The sequence below is a fragment of the Amblyomma maculatum genome, chromosome 3 (genome assembly GCF_055883805.1).
Source record: "Amblyomma maculatum isolate TAMU_Amacu chromosome 3, ASM5588380v1, whole genome shotgun sequence".
Lineage (NCBI taxonomy): Eukaryota > Metazoa > Arthropoda > Arachnida > Ixodida > Ixodidae > Amblyomma > Amblyomma maculatum.
Genome location: NC_139346.1, coordinates 137,702,505 through 137,724,184, shown reverse-complemented (window position 1 = coordinate 137,724,184; position 21,680 = coordinate 137,702,505). Strand labels below are relative to the sequence as shown.

General features: G+C 42.9%; 1 long non-coding RNA gene across 1 annotated transcript in view; it reads left to right on the top strand.

The window, feature by feature from the left end:
• Positions 1-18,071, top strand: part of LOC146196167 (uncharacterized) — a 29,932-nt gene extending 11,861 nt beyond the window's left edge. The window contains exons 3-5 of the long non-coding RNA XR_014706088.1: positions 1,921-1,998; positions 10,238-10,403; positions 14,353-18,071. This is a non-coding gene — a long non-coding RNA (uncharacterized LOC146196167). The remainder of the gene's footprint in view (positions 1-1,920; positions 1,999-10,237; positions 10,404-14,352) is intronic.
• The last annotated feature ends 3,609 nt before the right edge of the window (positions 18,072-21,680 follow it).

Here is a 21,680-nt window from a genome sequence, read left to right as displayed (position 1 = left end):
GAGCTCACTGCAGAGCGGTAAGCCGATCGGTGCCATAGCAAGACGATCGGACAGAGCGCGACGGTGGCCAGGCAACAACGACAGTGGCCCCAGCGGCAACGCGTAAAGCTTGGGCCTTCAGTTTTCAGAAATGCCGTACCAGACAAAGTGACCATGTGGAACAAAGATATTAGGAAGCGTGAGGGCGAAGTAGATCGGTGCCATAGCAAGACGATTGGACAGAGCGTGACGGTGGCCAGGCAACAACGACAGTGGCCCCAGCGGCAACGCGTAAAGCTTGGGCCTTCAGCTTTCAGAAATGCCGTACCAGACAAAGTGACCATGTGGAACAAAGATATTAGGAAGCGTGAGGGCGAAGTAGATCGGTGCCATAGCAAGACGATCGGACAGAGCGTGACGGTGGCCAGGCAACAACGACAGTGGCCCCAGCGACAACGCGTAAAGCTTGGGCCTTCAGCTTTCAGAAATGCCGTACCAGACAAAGTGACCATGTGGAACAAAGATATTAGGAAGCGTGAGGGCGAAGTAGATCGGTGCCATAGCAAGACGATCGGACAGAGCGTGACGGTGGCCAGGCAACAACGACAGTGGCCCCAGCGGCAACGCGTAAAGCTTGGGCCTTCAGCTTTCAGAAATGCCGTACCAGACAAAGTGACCATGTGGAACAAAGATATTAGGAAGCGTGAGGGCGAAGTAGATCGGTGCCATAGCAAGACGATCGGACAGAGCGTGACGGTGGCCAGGCAACAACGACAGTGGCCCCAGCGGCAACGCGTAAAGCTTGGGCCTTCAGCTTTCAGAAATGCCGTACCAGAGAAAGTGACCATGTGGAAAAAAAGATATTAGGAAGCGTGAGGGCGAAGTAGCAGCCCGGGCAGAATGCATGGGGCGAAATTTCAGGGTGGCCGATCGCAATTTGGAGGTCAGAACTGAACTAGCCGCGCTCTAATTAGGTTAGGATATAGGTTTTGGTCAATTCTGACAAGGTCAGGTTTTATAGTCACAGGGGTCAGATTTTCATGGTGGCCATTGCTAATTTGAAGATCGCAAACGGGTTGGGCATACGTTAGTTACAGTGGATACCACATTTGATACATCAGCCCTCTGCCGACGGGCTCTGGTGACGCCAATCATCTGCTAAGAATTGCTTTCGCATTAACTTTTCCGCCACTAGGCGTGCTGCAATGGCATCATCAAGTGTCGTGCGCCCCCTAAGCAGCGAAACAACGATCAATTTGACGACAGACACTCCTGCAGCACAAAGCATTCGTCAAAAGAACCTAATTTTGATCATTTCACATGTTATGATTAGATCATGCAGCTCGGTTACCAGTGGGCGCTCGGCCATGTTACCTGCCAGCGACCATATGCCTGAGCTCAGATTAGCTGAGTCGTGACAGGCGGTCTTGTCACGTTTCCCTACCTAAGGACCAATCAGCGCGAGCGATTAGGTCACGAAACCCGGTTACCTGATACCTTAGCGCTGAGTGCTTGAGAGGCTAATGGCACCCGATTAACGTTATCACTGGACCAAATATTCAGCTTTATTTTAGAGAGCGCGAGGTTTCTGGTATGTCGACAATCATAAGCATTGATAATATGTGAGTCTAAATAAATATGCAGTGCATGCCGCCCCCTATGAGTTAAGGTAGGCTGGGAGAGGGCTTTAATGAAAAAAAAAATTAACTCTACAAAAAAAGCGACCTTGACACCAAAAAGTGTCCGTATTCGACAGAAGCTTCTACTACCTACCATAGACCATACTTTGTGGCTCATACTGTTGCTGCTATATATCAGCTGAAGTGTGGAAATAGTGGGAAATTCGCTATGTTATGTTGCAGTTGACCGTGCCTTTTTATGGCAAAGGAGAAGAGTCCCTCAATCACTATCCCTGTCGCTGTCGTTTGCTTTACTTTCCAGGAGGAGCCATTGCAGCAGTGCTTTTTCAGTTGTGGTTTCCTGAAATACGGAAAATACCACGATGGTAGTGTTTGCTGGGTGAGTACTGGTTATCTGCTAATCGTTTTCATAAAAAGCCCTTCCAAAAGTCAAATGCGATAAATGCCGAACGCGGTAGTGATAACAGCACTATAAAGAGTTAAAAGTATGCACAGGCAGCAAAACAATTTTTTAACTTGTGGTACTCAGTATTTTCTGGTCATGGAAGTAACCGACGAAAAAGTTATCAAACTAGAATAAAGCAGCTTTTTCGGAAGCAAGGCAGACGATATGCACTGTTATTCTGGGCGTAGCCAATATTAAAAAAAAAAAAAAAACAGAAAAAGAACACAAGTATAGAAGAGACAATGATATTTTCAAAAGGTTTAAGCAACGCATGTACCTTGGATATTCACTTTGGAATAAAAAAATTAGACAATTTCAGCTTTCTGTGACCTGCTTCAATTGTTTGGCAAGCGTAGGATATTTCAGTACGTGTAATGTACACGCAAGTTGGAATCTGGTCAGCTTTGTATGGGTTGAAAAATTTTGCCTTAAATGTACGTGGCGCTCTTACTAGTTAGGTATGTTTATGATCACATTACTATAAAGCGCCAAAAGTACAGATTTATAGCAAACTTAAGCTGTTGAGGTTTGTCTATGCAGATGAATAATTGATCGCGGGATTAAAAAATACTTAGCTTTTACTGGTTTCAAAATATTGTGACATAGTACTAAAATATTTTTAGAAATATTACGGCCATAGGGATAGAACTAGCAGGAATTTGTAACGTGCGGCAAATATTTTCTTTTAAAGCTGCTTCTTCGCTCTCATCGAGCACAGACGACTTGCATAGAAATACTACTGTGCAATTTTTTTATTATAAATTGGAGGATGATCTGGGTCTTATTTTCCCATTAGGGTTTAAAGTCCTCAAGTGATTGAAGCTATTAGAGAGGCCGTAATTGAGGTCTTTGTATAGTTTGACCAATTGAGGCTTTTTAACGACGACTGGCTCAGTGTACGCGTGGGTTGCATTTTCGCCTCCTACTAGAAGGTCCCGCCGAGGCTGCAGTCAACCTGGCTTTTTTAGTATCGCAAGTCTAGAGTCCCAACCAGAGGCACCACGGCGAGACAAAAATTTGGAGGATCTGTGGAATGTTTGGTTGTGATGTTGCAATAATAGAAGGGAAATAATACGTTACAAAACCCCAGAATTTATTCGAAACGTCTCAATATGCACGCTAATTTGGAACGATCTGTGGGAGAATTCCCAAAGGAGGAGTAGATTTGGAATAAGGGAGTAATGAGTACGCAGCACTCACTGAAGATAAGTCAGCGTGGTGGAAACTTATACAATTCCATCAGAAACATTGCAGGACATTGCTCAAACCCTGGGCATCGCTACTACAGGGTCGTCGCTCTAATTTGTTACCTATACAGGAGGGCCTGCTGATCAGATGATAAAATGAAACAAAACCTGTCAATAACTCGAAACGGGGACAGGAAATGCCAATGAGTAATTGCTCTCTTATTAGAAATCTATTGTTACATGAAGGCGTGGCCTACAAGACTGCAAGCATGTTCGCACAACCCCATGATATACGGAAAAGCATGGGATAAGCGCCACAACAAGGGAGAGCCAGCGGCATCCGTTTGAGCGAAACTAGAACTGAAATATAACACCTTTCAAAAGGTGTTCGTGTTATTCTCAGTCAATAGCTTATGCGGTTTCTCGTTCTGTACTGCCGTTTTTAACACTATTCTTTCGACCAGATTTTACAGCCGCTCTCGCGTAGTCATTTTCTGCTGACTAGTGCACCGCCATCCTGATCTGTCTCTGTGGGGACCGCGGGACTGCGGAATCTCCGAGGCCGCGCCGGCCCAGCGCACGCCTTAAACGTTAGGCTATTATCGTTAGGCTAATACCCTACCATCTGGTCGGCTGACCAGGACTAATGTTTTATAACTGCGAAGCCGCTGACAAACCTATGTAGTTTTCTCTGTAGTCGTATGGGTGCGCTCAGGTGGATAGCAATCAGTAAATACTTTCTAGTTATGAGAACAAACTTACAGGGGCTATTAGGTTGGGTACAGCACCTCAAAATGACCCTGAAGAAGGTATGAGAGAGATTTCTCCTAACATTTCTAGCTTATATGCAAAACGCCTCAGGACAACAAATCTTGAAAATATATTGAGAGCACTGAAACCAACACGAATGAGGTTATAGAAATAAACTAGAAAAGCAATAAAATTTAAAATAAGTCAGGGGTCAAGCGCTAGTCATTTTGTAAATATTTCGACTCAAAAGAGACGTAATTTGATCATGAGAAGGCAATACAACCAAGGGTTGTTATGTGTAAGGTGTTTAAGTGAAGACAAGCCCAACCGGAAGTTCCAGAGTCGCATTGCCTGCATGAGATTAGAGTTTCCTGTTTAGTGTGGACATCACATAGCATAGATCATCAATGGCAAGGGCAGTAGTCATTAATAGATCATAATTAAATGCACGATCGCTATGACTTCATCATATCTGCTCTATGTGAAATGGAGAATTTATTTTCTTTGAAATCAGTTTCGGGCTTTAATACCCCTATCACACGGTCATTTTCAACGGTGATTGAGTCGATAGGCCTCGAGATTTTCAATTGCGATTGAACGCTTAGGAGTTGTGCCGCTGCCACACGGCAAAAACCCCAAGGCCGTTGAAATAGTTGCAGTGTTTGGCGCCAAAAGTTTGTGCGCCATTATTGTTGCTTTCGGTTTCGCTTAAAGAACCAAAATATCTCTATAAATGCCAAATAAAGTAAAATTGTTATCTATTTGTTAGTAACTGCAAGGTTTTAGTTGCTTTTAGAGGTAATTTTTTTTTTTTTGAAATGCGTTGACGTTCATACGGCTCTGCTTTTCATTACGTTTGTTCTTCTTGGCAGAGCAGGTTACAGTGGTAGAGAGTACAAAAATGAGGCGCCTCAAAAAGAACAATACTATCTTTAAATTATTACACACAATAATATTTTACCGTGTGAATTATTGATATGAAATACTAACGCTAACACATATAACACATAAACGCGCTGAGGACGAGAGTGCACGTGGCGTCCTCGAGTCAACGCTAGCAACATTGCGCGACGTTCGAAGGCCTTCGAGATCTCAGTAGAGTTCGGAGTTGTTCCGTTGACTTGATAGACTATAGAGTCAATGGTAATTGAAAACGCCCGTGTGGTAGCGTTCAAAGGCCTTCGTGTTGACAGACAATCGGTTAGAGGGCCTTCGAAATGCCCGTGTGACAGCGGTATAAAGTTAGCTACGTGCTCGCACATAAAAGCCTGTTTTACGCATTTAGTCGTGCTCTTTAAAAAAATGAATCCGCTGTCAAACATTAAAATTTGAGCTTTACAAATATATAGTTTAGCAGACCGGAGAGAATGAAGAGAGGAGCTGAATATCTGATAGAAGTATAGTACTTCCTGATCAGTCATTAGAGCTTCTTGAAACGTACTTAGGAGCAACGAGCTTAGCGCTGCAGTCATATTCAAGAGATAAGTTTGAATTTACACGTTATTCTATGTAGTATTGGTACATAAAGCAGTCAATGCCCTCATTTGGAAATAGCATTGAAGCAGATATGTTCCACCACATAGTGGTGCAGGCACGCCCGCATTTCAACACGTTTTCGTTCCTCTTTGCGCAATGTTGAGAGAAGTGGCCCTAGAATGATAACAAAACTTCATATAAAATATACTTTTCAGGGAACGTAATGACCGTGATAAGAGCGATACAATGAACTGTTTAGTAGGAAATATAGGGCCCCAATACAACCCAGCCGTCCTAACTAAACTAGGGTCTTTGTTGGCTGCAGCACGGAGAAGATACCTGAATGCCTTTTTTTGTTAGGTATTGGCTGCACAAGAATGTTAAACAGTTGCCGTTCACATCACACCCATTAAAGGGGCCATGAAAGGTCTAACATAAGGTCAACCAAAGGGTCAAAATATTGGTGTTCCCTGTCTCGTCATTCCATGGCAAGAAATTTTGAGATAACTTTGTTAGCACTAGAGATATCGACGAAATAAAATGGAGCTCCACCTCTCACCCTCAACTAAGCACTCCGCAATATTAGAACAAAAAATCCAGCATGGAGATTGCGCCTCAACCTTTAATACATAATTTGCTGATTTTCGGATCGCAAACTTGCCATTTCTTACGTTTTCGTCAGCGTTGTGTGCTATAATGGCCTTCAGCTCCAAGCGCGACTGCTGGCAATTACCGTTGCGGTGGCCATCAAACATTAACAGTTCACCTCTCGTATCACTTGAACAGTGGCGACCGCAGCGATTCATCGGCAGGCTCACAGGACTCGCCGTTTAGTGGTAGAGGCGACCATAAGCGCGAGAACACGGACCTGCCTCGCTCACGCCTGAAGAGTTCACACAGCACACTAGTAGATGATGTTTTCAGCTACCACGCGTTTCCCTGTGACGTCGCAGCCGTCAGGGAGGAAGCGAATCGCACTCTTTGGTGGTCTGGCACTTACCATGACATTATCATATTCGTGATGTACGGAGAAATGAGATTATAGTTCCAAACGTAACTACTACCACGTTGACCAATAGGGCCCGAAAGATTTCGAGAAACAGTGATATAAAATATAATAAATCACTGGCCCAATTTCAAGGGGTACAATTTGTTGAACAAAGCTTAAACACGTTCGCTCTATATATTGAAAACATTTATCGATGGCCTTTCCAGACACTTTGTGGTACCTTTAAGATAGAAAAATTATAAACAAGATCACAAAATATATTGCGCATTTAGGGAAGCAATGGCGGATGAAGAGCCGTTGCTGTTAACTGAATGTTTGTTCCAAAGCCTAGGACATAAGCTGCTCATTGCTTCTTAGTATAAATGCGGTAGGTATAAATGCGGTAATTTGAGAAAGTTACTGTCGGCGAAGAGGAGGTGACTGGCATGAACATATGCCTGATGAAAAAAAATTACAACAATGTCTGAAGTTCTCAGCGAAAAATAAAACGAGCGCTTCAAAAGCCCTGCAGTTGATCGGGATCGCAGCTGCAATCGCTCTGATAATTTATAGGAAATGCAGCCTTGCATGTGAATGCGCTTTAGGTTGGAGGCGTAACGATCAATTCGACAGTCTCTAGGTAATTATCACAAGAGCAACATTTATCAACATAAAAATTGTAAAGTTTGAATCCGAAGATGAGGCACGAATATCGAATTACGTCTTGCCTCTCGCACACGTTTCAGGAACCACAATTTAAAGACTGCATAGCATAGTCGTATTTTGGAGGCGTGGACATTACGTGCAATCACCCCATCTGAAATGTAACTCATTACAGCGATCAATTACAGCTCGACCACCAAAGTAAGTGTTAATTAAGGATAACCAATATATTAAAATCGCATTATTTTTCAACGAACTCTATAACCATAGCCCAAACTTTTTTTATGCTGCAATTTTCAACAAAAGTCGTTTTCCAAAGTAGTTCCGAGTGATTTTTACACGTTTCATTACGAAGACGACATCCGCCACACTGAACACTCATCTATAAATAAGTTCTAAAAGGTAAGGCGGCGTTATACCTATGGAGATCATACACACTCGCTCGAAGCGCGCAGACCTTCCGAGATGGCTTACTGATTAAGGTGCTTGACTACCGAACCGAAACCGAGTACGTGGAATCGAATCGCCAAGACCCCTTTTCAATGGAGGCGAAAAGCAAGGCGCGCGAGTGCGAGAATGAGTTCACTTATCGAAACGTTGGCTCGGCTGGCGAGCGGAGACTCCCCTTAAACTCCTGTTAACTGCTTTCATATCTAGTATCCAGAATAGCAGCTTGGGCTTGTTAGTTTTTCATCCTGAGGTAATAGGGCAAAACGTTTTTCCCCCTGAGGTAATAGCGCAAGACGATAAGACGACACAACGAGCGCTGTTGCTATGTTGCCTTTGTACGTTAAAGCCAACAAACCAAACCAAAGATCATCTATGAATTGGCGAACTTATTTGTTCGCTCAGCGAAAAGCCACTGCACGTCAGGTCGCTAAAAAACCTGAAACAAATGTGTAGGTATTTTTGTTTTTCGTAAAACTCACAGGCGGCTTCTCGCGTGGAAACATAACAAGGTGGGTTGAATTTATTCGGCGAAGCACTGTTCGAGCCTTGACGTCCTTCTTCATTAGGCGCCCATCCGGCCTTAAATAGAGGAATTCCCACAGATTAGGATCAGCTGCACGCAGCACGAAGACCGCGGAGAGCGCTACATACCCGGCAGCTATGCGCACCTTCCTGCCGCCTAAAAATGTGACGCAACGACATCGTCACAGATGCTTCGCCCTGTAGCGGTTTGTGCACAGAGGTACTTGACAACGGTTAATCCATTTACGAAAAAATAACGGAATTGCAAAAAAATGTTGCTGTTTGAAAAAGTAATCAATTATGCTACACAGTTACTCAAAAACGTAATTAATTACAAGCAATCTAAAGCAAATAAGCAATTACGTACAACTATGTGTATAAGAAATATGTTGCCCTCAAATTCAACGAAGGCTGACTTGTGACCTTTCCACGTAGTACAACATAAAGGATGAGTTTGGCACAAATGCTTGATATCACTTTTCAAATTTCGGGGACGGCTTTCAGATGCAACACATAATTTGCGAATTCGATTTTAGTGCTACGCAAATTTGCTGCATTATGCTTCAATTCGCTGTTCCTTCTGCTGGTCTGTTTCACATGAGAGCCCGTTAGTATATTTTAATATGCTGCCCTTTAATAAGCTATCAAACGTTTTAATTGATTGTGTGATTAGGATAATGAAACCCCACAGCAAGCCATATGCGAATTGACTCTCTCTTAGCTGTAAGTCGACAAAAATCAATGTCAGGTTATGTAACTTGACGAATTAAACATGTTTGCTGATATTAAGTCACGCAACACGAGCTAACTTACTTTATGCACGACAAAACAAATAGATAGCTCTTAAAATCTCTTATCTACTATGGTCATTTCGTACGATTCTGTTATATCTTCAAGGTGGTGTGTGCTATTTATCTAAATATATATTACGCGTCAGGAATAAAACGTCACCGAGAAACTACTCAGCGTTTGACGAAGATTCGAATCATTGATTCCGGTATTAAGTTCCAATTCCTTCAGTTATCGCAAGTTAGCCCTAGGCAAGGTCGACTATGTAGCGCTTGTTTGTACGCATTCCTGTTCAAGTGTGGACAACTATAAACTGACGTAAATTACAAGCAATATACAAAAATAACTGAGCGTTTTTAACCGAGCGCAAAAATGTATTTCAATATCTTTTAGACACAGCTGCGGTCTGTACAAGTTGTATTTACAGCAAGGTGGACATTATGCTTGTCGTAGAGGCTGATCATAAGACAAGTTAGAAATGATAAATCAGACATGTACAAGGAGTAAGATTATAGTGCAAATCCATAGGCCTTCAAAATTAAACCCAAGCAATTTTTTTTTTATTTTTAAAATGCAATGTGATTCAGATTATCTAGCGTCAAAGCCAGTATTTGAAAGTCGTTAGTATGTCCGTCTGGCATTGCAATATCAGAAAGTGGCTTCAATAGTATCTCTTACGCATCAAATACAAACGTCTTTCGATCGTATATTTGATTATAAAATAATGAAATTAAGGAAAGCTAACTACAAGACATACGACGTCAAAGGCATATTTTTGTCATTTGATAACCCGATCCGCACAGTCAATCCACAAATTTAAAAACGGTGCTGACCGTTAACACTGAAGGCCGTCAAATATGTCATATATCAACCCTTAGAATAAAAAGTACAAAAGTTGATTAGGTAATTTAATGTATTTATTCACTCAATAATCAACCTTTACCAAGCACTTCTTGGCCGGCCACCAGTAAAAAAAAACTGTACAGGTGGCAGACACGTTAAATTTACAGCTAAAATAACATGTGTTAAAGGTAAAAATGACGTGCTATTTTTATACCAATATAGCCACAAATATTTTTTGCCCTGAAAAGCAATGAGAGATATGTATTAAAATACTTCAATTTCCCGTCATTTTAAGTCCGGAGCATTTGATATCGCAATTAGGCATGCATTAGGGGCACGTATTCGTGCTGTCACCATTTTACATTTCAACCCAAGATCCCCCTCCTTCTTTTGAATGCAATACGAAGTGGGAGGCTTTCAGTTGGGAATTCTGATTTCATTTAAAGCGAGTTATACGAGACGAGTGCTCTTTTTTGCAGTTACATAATTGTAATTCTTTTATTAGTACTTCTCCAGAATCGGACAGGTGTTCGCAACGACGGGGCACTGCAGCCAAGGAATATGCCTGAAACTCTTTACTGGAGGGTACAATGGCTCTGATGCACAAAAATACTGCGGAAATATTCCGAGAAATGCTTCCTGGCTCCAGAACAACACAATGTCTACAAAAGGTAGGTTTTTTCGTCTATATGATTTTCGTCTATAGCAGATAACTTTTGCTACCTTCGCTACTGCTACGTAATGGGGTCATTTGGTGTCAAATATAGTGCACTTTGGTGAAAAAACCAATACGCGTCAACATTACACCGAGCATGCAAAAAGCGTCTAAGCTACCGCCGCCTATGAGTGAACATTGTGACAAATTACGGCACAAACAGGCTTTTATGTAAAACAAATCTTACATTAGTTGGCCATTTTTTGTGTATAAACGCGTATTAACGCATTTCATCATTCACTTGCATTTCGGTAGGGCAGATTCGGCAATAGACTCTTTCAATATGTTCTCTTCAATTTTAAAAATGACCATTATTTCAAGTGCATTCAGTGGAGTACTGCTCTTGAGAGGTAATCGTGCTTCACGCAGTCTGACTTTTCTGCAAGCGCGTTGTTGACGAATCGTGGCATGGGGCAGGGGATACTTTGTATGCGTTTACTATTCCTTCCTTCCTCGAAAGCACTTCGATCCAGGTGTAAATTCGCGCGATGTCGACCAGCCGTCTTATCAAAGCATTGAATGTCGGAGAAGTGTACAATAACGTGTAAAGGGAAGGCACTAAGGGTGCTCTTTCTCAGCGGCGATAATCAGTGCAACAGGTGCCTACTGAGTCTTAAATGTGGAAGCTCCACCAAAGGTCTCTACAATTACTGTCTATTCGCTGGTCTACTGTGTTCCGGCCACTTTTAAAGCTGATTTACGTCCAGACGTGGCTTCGATCTTCTTCATGCTGTCGGGTCAACTTCGGCTGCTCACAAATACACACCGCCGCTACGCTGTTGTCTGTTACCTTCGTTCGTGTATCTATTAGGCATGCTCCTTTGCAACTTTCGCCTTACATCAATGGCTAGGCTCGACTCTCTGCATTTCGCTGCTTGCGCTATGCTATTTCGCGCAATGATTCGCTTTGTGCAAACAATTATTTAAATGAGGAATATTTGTAAAAATATTCCGCTCGTTATATAATAAGGTTCTACAAATATCGTGCTTGCACTCGTTTAAAATTCAAATTCAGTAGGAGAATTCTTACTACGCTGTTGAAACAATTTCTGCCCTTCCCTAAGCCTACAGCATTGTGTCCCCAGATAACGCTTAAGCGTAACGCGCACGATCAAGCAAACGAGGGGAAGTAAACGCCACTGGTAATTCCCGCGCCACCGTTCCTGCATAGATGGAAAAGCGTTTCCTCTTGTCTATAAGGACATATAACGGCCCAAGGGATAAAATGAAGTAAAAGATTTCCTTATTCATAGTCTCTTGCGAACGCATTCTGGACGCAGATGAGGTCCTTCGTGTTGGTGAATTGTGCGAAGTGCCTCAAAAGCGCCGTCGGAACCCGATATATCAAAGTTTGAGGCATACGCCGCATGCACGAGTTAAGACGACCTCCTGCTGTACTTTGGAACTCAAAGCCGATGTAATTCGTGTCGTGCTATTTAAAAAAAAATGATCTCTTTTCAATGAAACTAAAGGAGAAAACCGGTAAAAAAATTACTTATCGAGAGAAATAGGAATATTTTGGGGCCTAAATTGTTCTTTTCTATTTTACATTTCACCCAGTTTTTGTAGCTGATGCTGGTGAAAAGTGTTTCAAAAAGAGAATTTCGAGACTGATTCAGGCAACCTCCTTAATATCAGCAAACATCAATGGTCGACAGATTTGCCGATAACAGAACGCAACCGTTAAAGACTACCGACAGCCCGCAGTTTCAGCGAGGCGACAGAGTAAGCAAGAAATATTCTGGAAAGGAAAGCAGTAAGAACCGCACCTTGTCGTCTAGTAAAAACCAAAGAATTCGTTTTTTTTTTCAGAATCAAAACGGTTTATTCAACACGTAAAACATTGATCACAAACTGTTCAGCACATAGCAAAGCTAGTTTGGGCCCGATTAGTCAACTTGGGTCCGGCCCAATCGAACAAGCACCCCTTTTGATATTTTTTTATCAAGCCACCTATTCTCCATCGAGATAAAATCAGATGCATAATAATCAGGTTGCTGAGCTTTCAAAGTATAATATTAAATACTATACGAGGCTATTTTTCAGCTGCCACTGCATTGCCCTGCAGAAATAGCGCTTGTTTCTTTGAGTAGAAGCGTCTCTCCATGTTTTGCCAATTGCTTCAACATGCCATAAAATTCTATTCCACGAAAATAAATTCTAAGGTGTGCCACAAAGCGCGAGATGCTGGCATGTCTTCCAGCTGCCGAGAGGTCTGCGGCACTTTAATGGCAGCGTATGCCTCTATCTGTAATATAAGACGAAGCTTCCTAACTGACAAAAGCAATAAAGAACGCTTTCTCTCCATGTGTTTCATATATAGGTGGTTCGTGTGTATGGAGTGAAAGCTGTTTCCCCGCAGTGCTTGATATATTAGAGCGAAAGCTGTTTCCCCGCAGTGCTTGATATATTAGAGCAGCTCAAAATATTCAATGGATGTTTAATGCAATTGTGTGCAAGGCAAAATGTTGCAGTGTAAAATGTTACCAAATTACTGAATACGTATTACGGAAGCGTAAAATTCTTTCCTAGGCATGCATATTTACCAATTTTTCTCTTCACGCGTATTGGGTCCCATCTTTGAAACAAGGGCCGCTGCTTTCATCGGTAAATGTGCACCGCAATGCCTGTATATTCGTGCGAAGTAAAATGTATATGTAGGGATTCACATCAAATGGCGCTGAACGGGGTCATGCGCGAGGTTGGAGCGGTTCCTCTAGACTCTCTGTCCCATAGTAGCGAAAACATATCCGCTCGCTTGAGTTATTGTTATGAACAAAAAGTGAGTTTAGTTCTAGTTCAGAATTCCCGTCCTCCAACAAAATGCATGAAAATCCTGCAATGGCTTTCAAGAACACAAGTCGAGCGATAAGCGCCGCTGCACGTGAGCACAAGTGAGGTATTGACAAATCCGTTAGGCGGAGCTGAGGCCCACTGGGCGACAGACGGACGCACGAGTGCGGTTGCGATTACCCCCATTGTTTATGAGTTCGGCGCAATTATTTCGAACATTAGGGCATGACCATGACGCAGTAAAAAAACCGAGAGTTGCTACAGGCGGCGCTATTGAGCGCGTTATTTTAACTATTACCTTTTTAAAATGGCAGCTGCAGCATACAGACAAATCTTTTTTCATAACTTAATGTTTTGGCTTGAACTGATTTAGAGCACGTTTTCCCTTCATTCGTTGATTTCGTTATGTCCTAAAACTGGACTGGTTGAATATATCTGTATAGATAATTTGAAATGTGCCGATGTATTTTGCTATTGGCCAGTGCAATTGTCACTGCAATATCTGTGACTCCATAGGGAGAGCTCGCGGTGATTTCTGTTCCTTCTTTAGTGCAAGCGAAAACCAAATCAATTGAACAAAGGCATGAACATCAATTACGAGATTATTAGCAAGATAGGAAGGCTTGAGAGATGAACTTGGAATAGAACGTATGAAAATATTCACATCGCACAATAATTTATTATTATAATTACAAATATTTATTTCAGCCGCATATATTTCCGAACTAAATATTATTACTTTGTGCATTTTGACGAATTCTAAGACATAGTGTGAATTCGCTCGGTGTTCACTCTGAACACCAAATTCCAGCTTTGTGAAAGCGTGATAAGCCTAGTAACCATGAATTATATTACTTTTGGTCCCCTTATTAGGAGCAATAAGGTTTTGCATTCTCTTCTCAACTAATAAAACCATGCTTCTCATTGCAATCACAAACTCTCAAAAAACGTTTTTCTGGTAGTTTGTACATACTGCAGAGTACTGATTGATTTTAAATGGCACGCATATTTTTTGAAAATTGTTATATTATTACTGATATCATTGTCAGCGCTATAGCATGCTTTTTTTTAGAAATTGTATTTTAATTCTTGCACCTCACATATTGTTTCAGGGCCTGTCTTCAATGTTAGTGATGCAACCCAGCACAGGCCCATTGAAAGCTACAACACGTCTACCGCAGTTTCACCGTCACATAGCTTCCAGACCAGGGATAACACCACTATGCTGTCACCAACTACTGCTGCAGACAATACAAGTTCAAAATTGCCGCCCGGAACAGTTCCCGCAACGAAAATTGACAGATTCTTGCTATCGACCACCACTATGCCACCGCAAGTGACAGCGCATACAGAAAAAGTGAGCTCAGAAACTGCGAGTGTAAGTTGGGAACCAGGAGCATCAAACGCGTCTGGTAATGACTCTTCATGGCATAAAAGCACAACGAAAATTCCAGTCGAAGCCTTCACGTTTACAACCATCAAGCCTGAAAACACAACAATCGCTACAGTCGCTACTACTGAAGGGAACAGACTTTCAAGCCAGGTAGCCACAGCGCTTTATCCAGAAAGTTCGTTGAATACAACAGGACGTAGGCCATCTGTTGCGGCAACCGAGGACAACACGGCGAATAGCACAGTGAAAACATTGACCGAAGTGAAGGGCGGCGAATCTACAGCATTTCCTTCGGGCACCTCAGTACCAATTACTACGGAAATATACGGAAGCACTACGATACCACCTATCCACTTTAAAAACACTCCACCCCCAGACACAGCACACGCATCGGAAGTGACTGCCAACAAGTCAAGCCAAAAGCCTCAGGCGGAGAAATTAGTAGTTGTCACCCCCCCATCTCTCACAGATAAACCTTTGAGGACAGACATGGGAGGTGCTTCTACGCCTGTCGTGCCAGCCGCCGGAGTTTATGGAAGTTTATTAGGTACAAATGAACAGACAGAACCATCAACTAAAATCCTAGTTTCCGTAGCGAATCCTGCCATTACAAAGGTTCCAAGTAATCTAACACATGCTAAACAGGATTTGACTGAAACAGCGACAAAAAATGTTACTATCATACTCAAGGAAACGAGTGCAACAGGGAAAGAAAATAAGAGCATAGTTGCGCTCCAGCCTGTGGTGGAAATCCCCTCCCCAGCTATTATATTCGCTGGAGATAATGCTACAGAAAACGCGACAGAATCACCATACTCCCTTCCGAAAATTACTTCTGGTCCTCCTCTTAAGAGTACTACTGAACAACCCCAAACAAACACAACCACAGGCTTCATATCTTCTACTGACACTGATAGAGAAACCCGACCGGCTTTGGAAACTCCATCCACTGGCTCAGAAATTTTTAATGCAACAGAACCTCACAAATATGTGACAGAACCGTTGACTACTCTAAGTCCGCTCACGGCGCCATTTACTCAAATGCGGCCCTTAAGTGGCATCACTGATACAGCTGCTGCCCCAAGTGATAGTAAAACTGCATTGGGTGTTCCTGAGGCCACAGGTGATGATAGCTACTCGAGTACAAAAACACCTATTCCTACTGAAACACACCATACATATTCCGTCGTCACAGGAGCACCTCAGAGGTTACCTTTGAGACAGACTTCAGCGGCTATTGCTGTATTAACCACGACCAGACGGCCGCATGCTAGTAGTAGTGTTACTGGGGAACAAATGATCGGCAACACATCGGAAGCATCTGTGACCGCTCTGGTCACAAGCCGGCCATCTGTCGCTGACGTTTTAACGACGAAGCCTTTGTATTCAGAAATAAGTGTCACCTCAGCATCACCCAACATCTCCGTGCCACCAAGTGCTCTCAAGGATGTTATATCTCTTGTAACTACTGCGCCACTAACCAGAAACCCGAAAGCATGGCTTCAAAATGAAAGTGTAACGATGGTCAACGAAGCAGCTACCACGCATGTTTATAAAGCACCCTACCAGAGGCCTACTATAGCAACAACGACACTTTATCCCGCAGCACCGCTCGAAAATTACACGACACCCGGAGCTCTTCTTCCAAGTGAGATGCCTCTGACTAGCACAGGGACAACATTGCCCAAAAATGCGACAGTTGAAACCACCACCGCACAGCCAACTAGTACTTCGACTGCTACAATACTGACAACGACGCTTGCTTCAGAAGTGTCGTTTCCTGGATCAGAATCAGGGAATGTTAACGATACACCATTTTTACCGTCAGAAAATCTGACAGGTGCAAGTCGGACAACGACACCGAGTACTCTGGTAATAACGCACCAAAATGAGACAGTAAAAATAACAACTGACAACATTACTAGCACAGACAAAGCTGTACCCGTAACGGAGAAACCTATTGAAGTAGAAATCACACCTACTTCTTTAGAATCCCCTGAAATTACAGTGACAACAAAAATTACGCCGGCTTATCTGGCCCCTGTTACTTCAGCTCCTAGAGCTAGCACGACACCCACATCGAATCTAGATTTCTTTGACAGCACAACGACTCTGCAAACAAATGACACTGGTAACCTGTATTTGGACAACACCGATACAAAAGGTTCTAGTACAAGGCCCGCGAGCGTTGAACGAAAGAACAAAACCGACAGTGCCTTGACGGTTTCAACTGAGACTAAAACAACAAGCACAAATTTCTCGGACCAGACTTCAATGCCGGTGAGTGCAACGAGCAGTGAAAAGCCTGCCTTGATGGCAAATGAGTCTTCATTGTCAGCAACAGTACCTTTTGTCAAAGCAATGGAAGATCGGAAGCCGGAAGCGGAAATAAACAGCTCCAGCACTAAAGAATATAAAGGAAGAAGTAACACTACAACTCAACTCTCATATGCAGGCCTGGGAAATGTCACTACTGGGCAAGTGATTCAGTCAACGCATAATGCGACGTATGCCCCCGAGAAAAGCCTTACAACTCCCACATTTACTCAAGAAAGTGCTATTGTATCCGAGAGCGCTACTACGCATCGGACCACCAGCCGCAGCAACATCTTAGTGACTGCAAAGACTACGAAACGCTCAAAATCAAGCAGTTCTGCTCCGATACTGTCATTGTACTTGTTCTTGGGAGCAATAGCGACGATAATATTTCTTTAGTTATATTTCAAAAGTCTGTCAACTGCGAAGTCCGTACAGAATTTCAGAAACGTGCATGTAACGCCATTTTTCTTGAAGCTAAATTTATTTTTACAGTGTTCTGCTTCCAGGAGGTGCATAAGCAGTAAGGATAGTTTTAACTATTTTGAAATTCATTGGATTGATACGCTCAGTTTTAGTCGCCATGTTCACAGTTATGCTAATTCATAGTACGCCCAAGTACGCCCAGATGCACTTGGGTTATGACGATATTTAACGACTGCTTGCCGTGAAAATTACAACTGTACGCTGAAAAACGAGACTGTAGTTAAACATTTTTGCAATGCTGCGGATACCTGGAATCAAAGTGAGAACAATCTGATTACGGAAAAATAAAACCTATTGTGTAGTGCTGTTGCCACAGAAAGGCGCCTACGTAAATTCTAGTCGTAGTCACAAGGCCTCTGCGAAAATTCTCAAGAATACATAGTGTAACTAACTGTTGACGGACCTAACGCACATGTGCACTTAAGTTTTTGGCAGATCTCTCTCCTTTACACAAGAATGTTTCTTATAGGTATATAGGTGTAATACTCCACGAAACAATAAATATTGAGTGCAGTACGAGAATTTGCGTGTGTATCTTATTTGTTCTAGTTTATGTAGTCTCATACATAACAGTATCCTGACACCAACTTTCTATGTCCTTACACAGAGAATATATAACTATTATTCGGTGAATATCCATTTCTATGACTCGCACAAATATATGTACAGGTAAGAATGTAGGTCTTCTTTAACATCCACTGAAGCGCTTCCATACGGTCAGAGAGGTAAGCCGTGCTGCTTGTGCAGAAGCTTTGCAGTTGATGAAAACTCGTTCCCATCAGTGGCGTTCACTGGGTAGACATAGCTGGTGTTACTAGCAGTGTGGTACGCAATTCTGCTGCGTTGTATTACAGTGTCAATACTAGCAAAAAAGTGCCTCAAGTATTTAAATACGACAAAGAAATTTTATCAGGTGACAGCTGTGCGAAAACGAGGATTGCACACGTGTTGACATTTAAAGGTAATTAAAATTATTGCCTTGACGAAAACTCGGTAACGAAAAGTTGTAGAGCACCTCGAAAATCAGTCAGCTGGATTTACGTCACGGTGCTATTTACTTATCTTTATTTATTGGCCTTCAAGAAAGCTGTTACATCCCTTTCTGTTATCTTACGTTGCTCACTAGGTGCCTACAATAAGCTTCATTGGAGAGAGAACTGAAGAGAAAAGCGGAATGTGTTGTCAGCAACGAATTTCGGTTCTTTAAAGTGGCGCCGCGATTGCGAAGCAGCTTTTTGTACTGTGAAGGAGTGTTATCGGCCAATAAAAATATTAATGTACGTAAATGCTACCTTGATGAAAGAATTCAGCTAGCTGTTTTTTAAGAAAATGTAAACTTTTGCATTCACTCATTTACTTCAAAACAGTAGTTAAAATTGCTAATAAATATGGCTAATTAACTAGCCTTAATTACCGGATGAATGTCAGATTTCAATCATCCCGCTGTGCTGCTGAATACTGGAAGACTGCTGTTAGATACCAGTACATAAAGCCTGAGATTAACAGAATCCACCTTACCATCGGCCCAAATCTTTGAGATCAATAGCATTCAAACCAATGGTCCTTATATTCTCACAACTTGCTGATTTTCTTGAGAGTAACAATTTCTGTTCTCTAACAGAGCGTCACTTCAGTATGTGTTTGGTGAAATTCAACTACTTTGCTTCAATTACGGCTTGCAATTTATTTATAATAGGCTTCTCATCTGACTGCCTATTTTTTAACTTTGCTGAAGCATTGAATGAAGTTAACACTTCCCTGGCATTACATAAAGTGTGCTGAACACTGACCCTGTTGTTCTTGAATGGATTTCCTTATTCTTGTGTTGAATTTGTCAGCGTTAATGTAGTTATTCCTGCCATGTACCACTTGGTTTCGGTGTCCCTCAAGGATGAGTACTTGTCCCCTTTCCTCCCCCCGCCGGAGACGCGCAGTTGTTACGGCGCTCGAGTACTGTTCCCAAGGATGCGGGATCGAATCCCGGCCTCGGCGGCCGCTTTTCGATGGAGGCGAAAAGCAAGGCACCCGTGTGCTATGTGACGTCAGTGCACGTTAAAGAACCCCAGGTGGTCGAAATTTCCGGAGTCCTCCACTACGGCGTCTCTCATAGCCTGAGTCGCTTTGGGACGGTAAACCCCACAAACACAAACCACTGGACCCCTTTCCTTTCTATCTCCTATTATTCTATAAAATACCTTTCTTTTCTTCAGTATACTGTGTATCCTGATGCTAAAATGAATAAATAAAACGAGCGCACTTCAAAATCTGCACAGGAGAAATAATAATAATTTGTCCACAGGAAGGGAAAGGCACAGTATCTGTCACACGTGCTTTGTGAACACCTGAACCGCACTAGAGAAATGCACAAACATGAGCGCTACTGTGTTGTCCGAAAAATTAGTCCGTGGGTCTCCGCAACTGGTTGATACTGCACTTTTTATTTAATGCAAGCCAATTATAGAACGCTAGTGAACTTTAATGAGTACCACGGAACGCTGTTTGTGTGCGACTAGAGGCACGTGATGTAGTGTGCAACACTGAAACTCAGGCTTTCGCATTTCTCCACTAAAACTTCTACCATTCTCTCAAAATTTTTCATACTGCAGTTGGTGATTACCTCTCTTTACACTTGCCATTACCGTTCCAACGCATTTGTGCACGCAAATCACCTTTCCCGCTCGTTCACTTTCACATTTCAAATTTCGCGCCACTGTAAGTTCGGCCTTCGGCATCTGAAGTAGAGCACCGCGTGACGCCATTTGGACGTCACCATTCCCTCTCCTGGCTATTTCGAAGTCTTACTGAACTAATTGGGTTTAATTATTTACATGAATATCCCTCACGCACGAAATTTGTCGCCAGCGAGATCTTTTCATTCCCTATCGAATGCAACTATTTTTTTCCTTGATAAGGGAGTAATTACTCATTGGCATCCGCCCAAGCGTAGCCAAAATTCACCCTGGTCCGGGGATCGAATCCGGAAGTAAAGGTCCGGTTCTTTGTTGTTCTTCAAATCGTCCGCACCTCTCCAAGGTGCTCGAGGATTCGGCAGGCGACGTGAAGGTCACACTCACACTCAATGAGAGGTAGGAAGACGAACTTGCAGTAACAAAACGAACATTAACTTTATACGACACAAACACAAGATACAGAAAACCTATTTACAGGAGGCAGAGAGGCGACGCACTTTACAAAACAGGGACTGAGTGAACGACTAAGTGCAAAATGAGCGCCTAGCTCTCTTTACCACTTCTCAGTCAGGGCCTACCTGCTACACTGTCTTCGTCGACGAGAACCAGAGCCAGAACCGTCGGTGGCCGAGTGGCGCGCTCTTAAATACCCGCCGCCGAATCCACCAGAAGCGGAAACGGCCTAGCGCCGTCAAAGCTATGCCTTCGTTTCCGTCCGGGTCTGGCCACTCAAGTAGTTTTCATACAGATAAAGCACCATATCCTTGATTTAAAAGCTCGCGATACACGTACCATTCTTGGAGTCGACCTCGCGAAAGCATTTGATAATGCAACACACTCTTCCATTCTTAATAATCTACAAACGCTACAGGTAGGCAGCCACATGTATAATTACATAAGGGCCTTTCTCAGCAATCGAACAGCAGCTCTCACACTGGGCCCTCATACGCTTTCAAACATCAAGCTCGGGGCACAGGGAACATCGCAAGGAGCGGTCCTTACGCCGACGCGCTTTAACATTGCCCTTATTAATTTCCCAAAACAACTTTCTGAGGTTCCAGACATACATTTCGCCCTTTGTGCGGATGACATTACTCCCTCGGTATGTCGAGGCATTGACGCTACCATAGAGACTCACCTCCAAACAGCCCTCAACACTATTGACACCTACGTGAAGGAGAGAGGCCGATTATGCGCGCTGTCTAAATCTGAACTCTTCCTTTACCGACCCAAATCCGGACGCCTTGACAGCCCACCTATCACTCTGACACTCGGTACACAATCGATTCTCATAGTAACTGAAATAGGAGTATTAGGAATGACTCTATACTGCCACGGAGCACATGGAGATCTAATCAAAGCAGTCCAGACTCATGATCATTAAAATACTCGGCTCATCCGTCGTGTAGCACCTCGGAAAGCAGGCCTTGATGAAAGAAATACACTTCGCCTCACACAAGCAGACGTTACCAGCAGAATCGCGCAAGCTGTTCCATACTAACCCCTCACTAGCAAGGAACGTGATCAAGTGAACGCTTTACACCACAGTTCTACA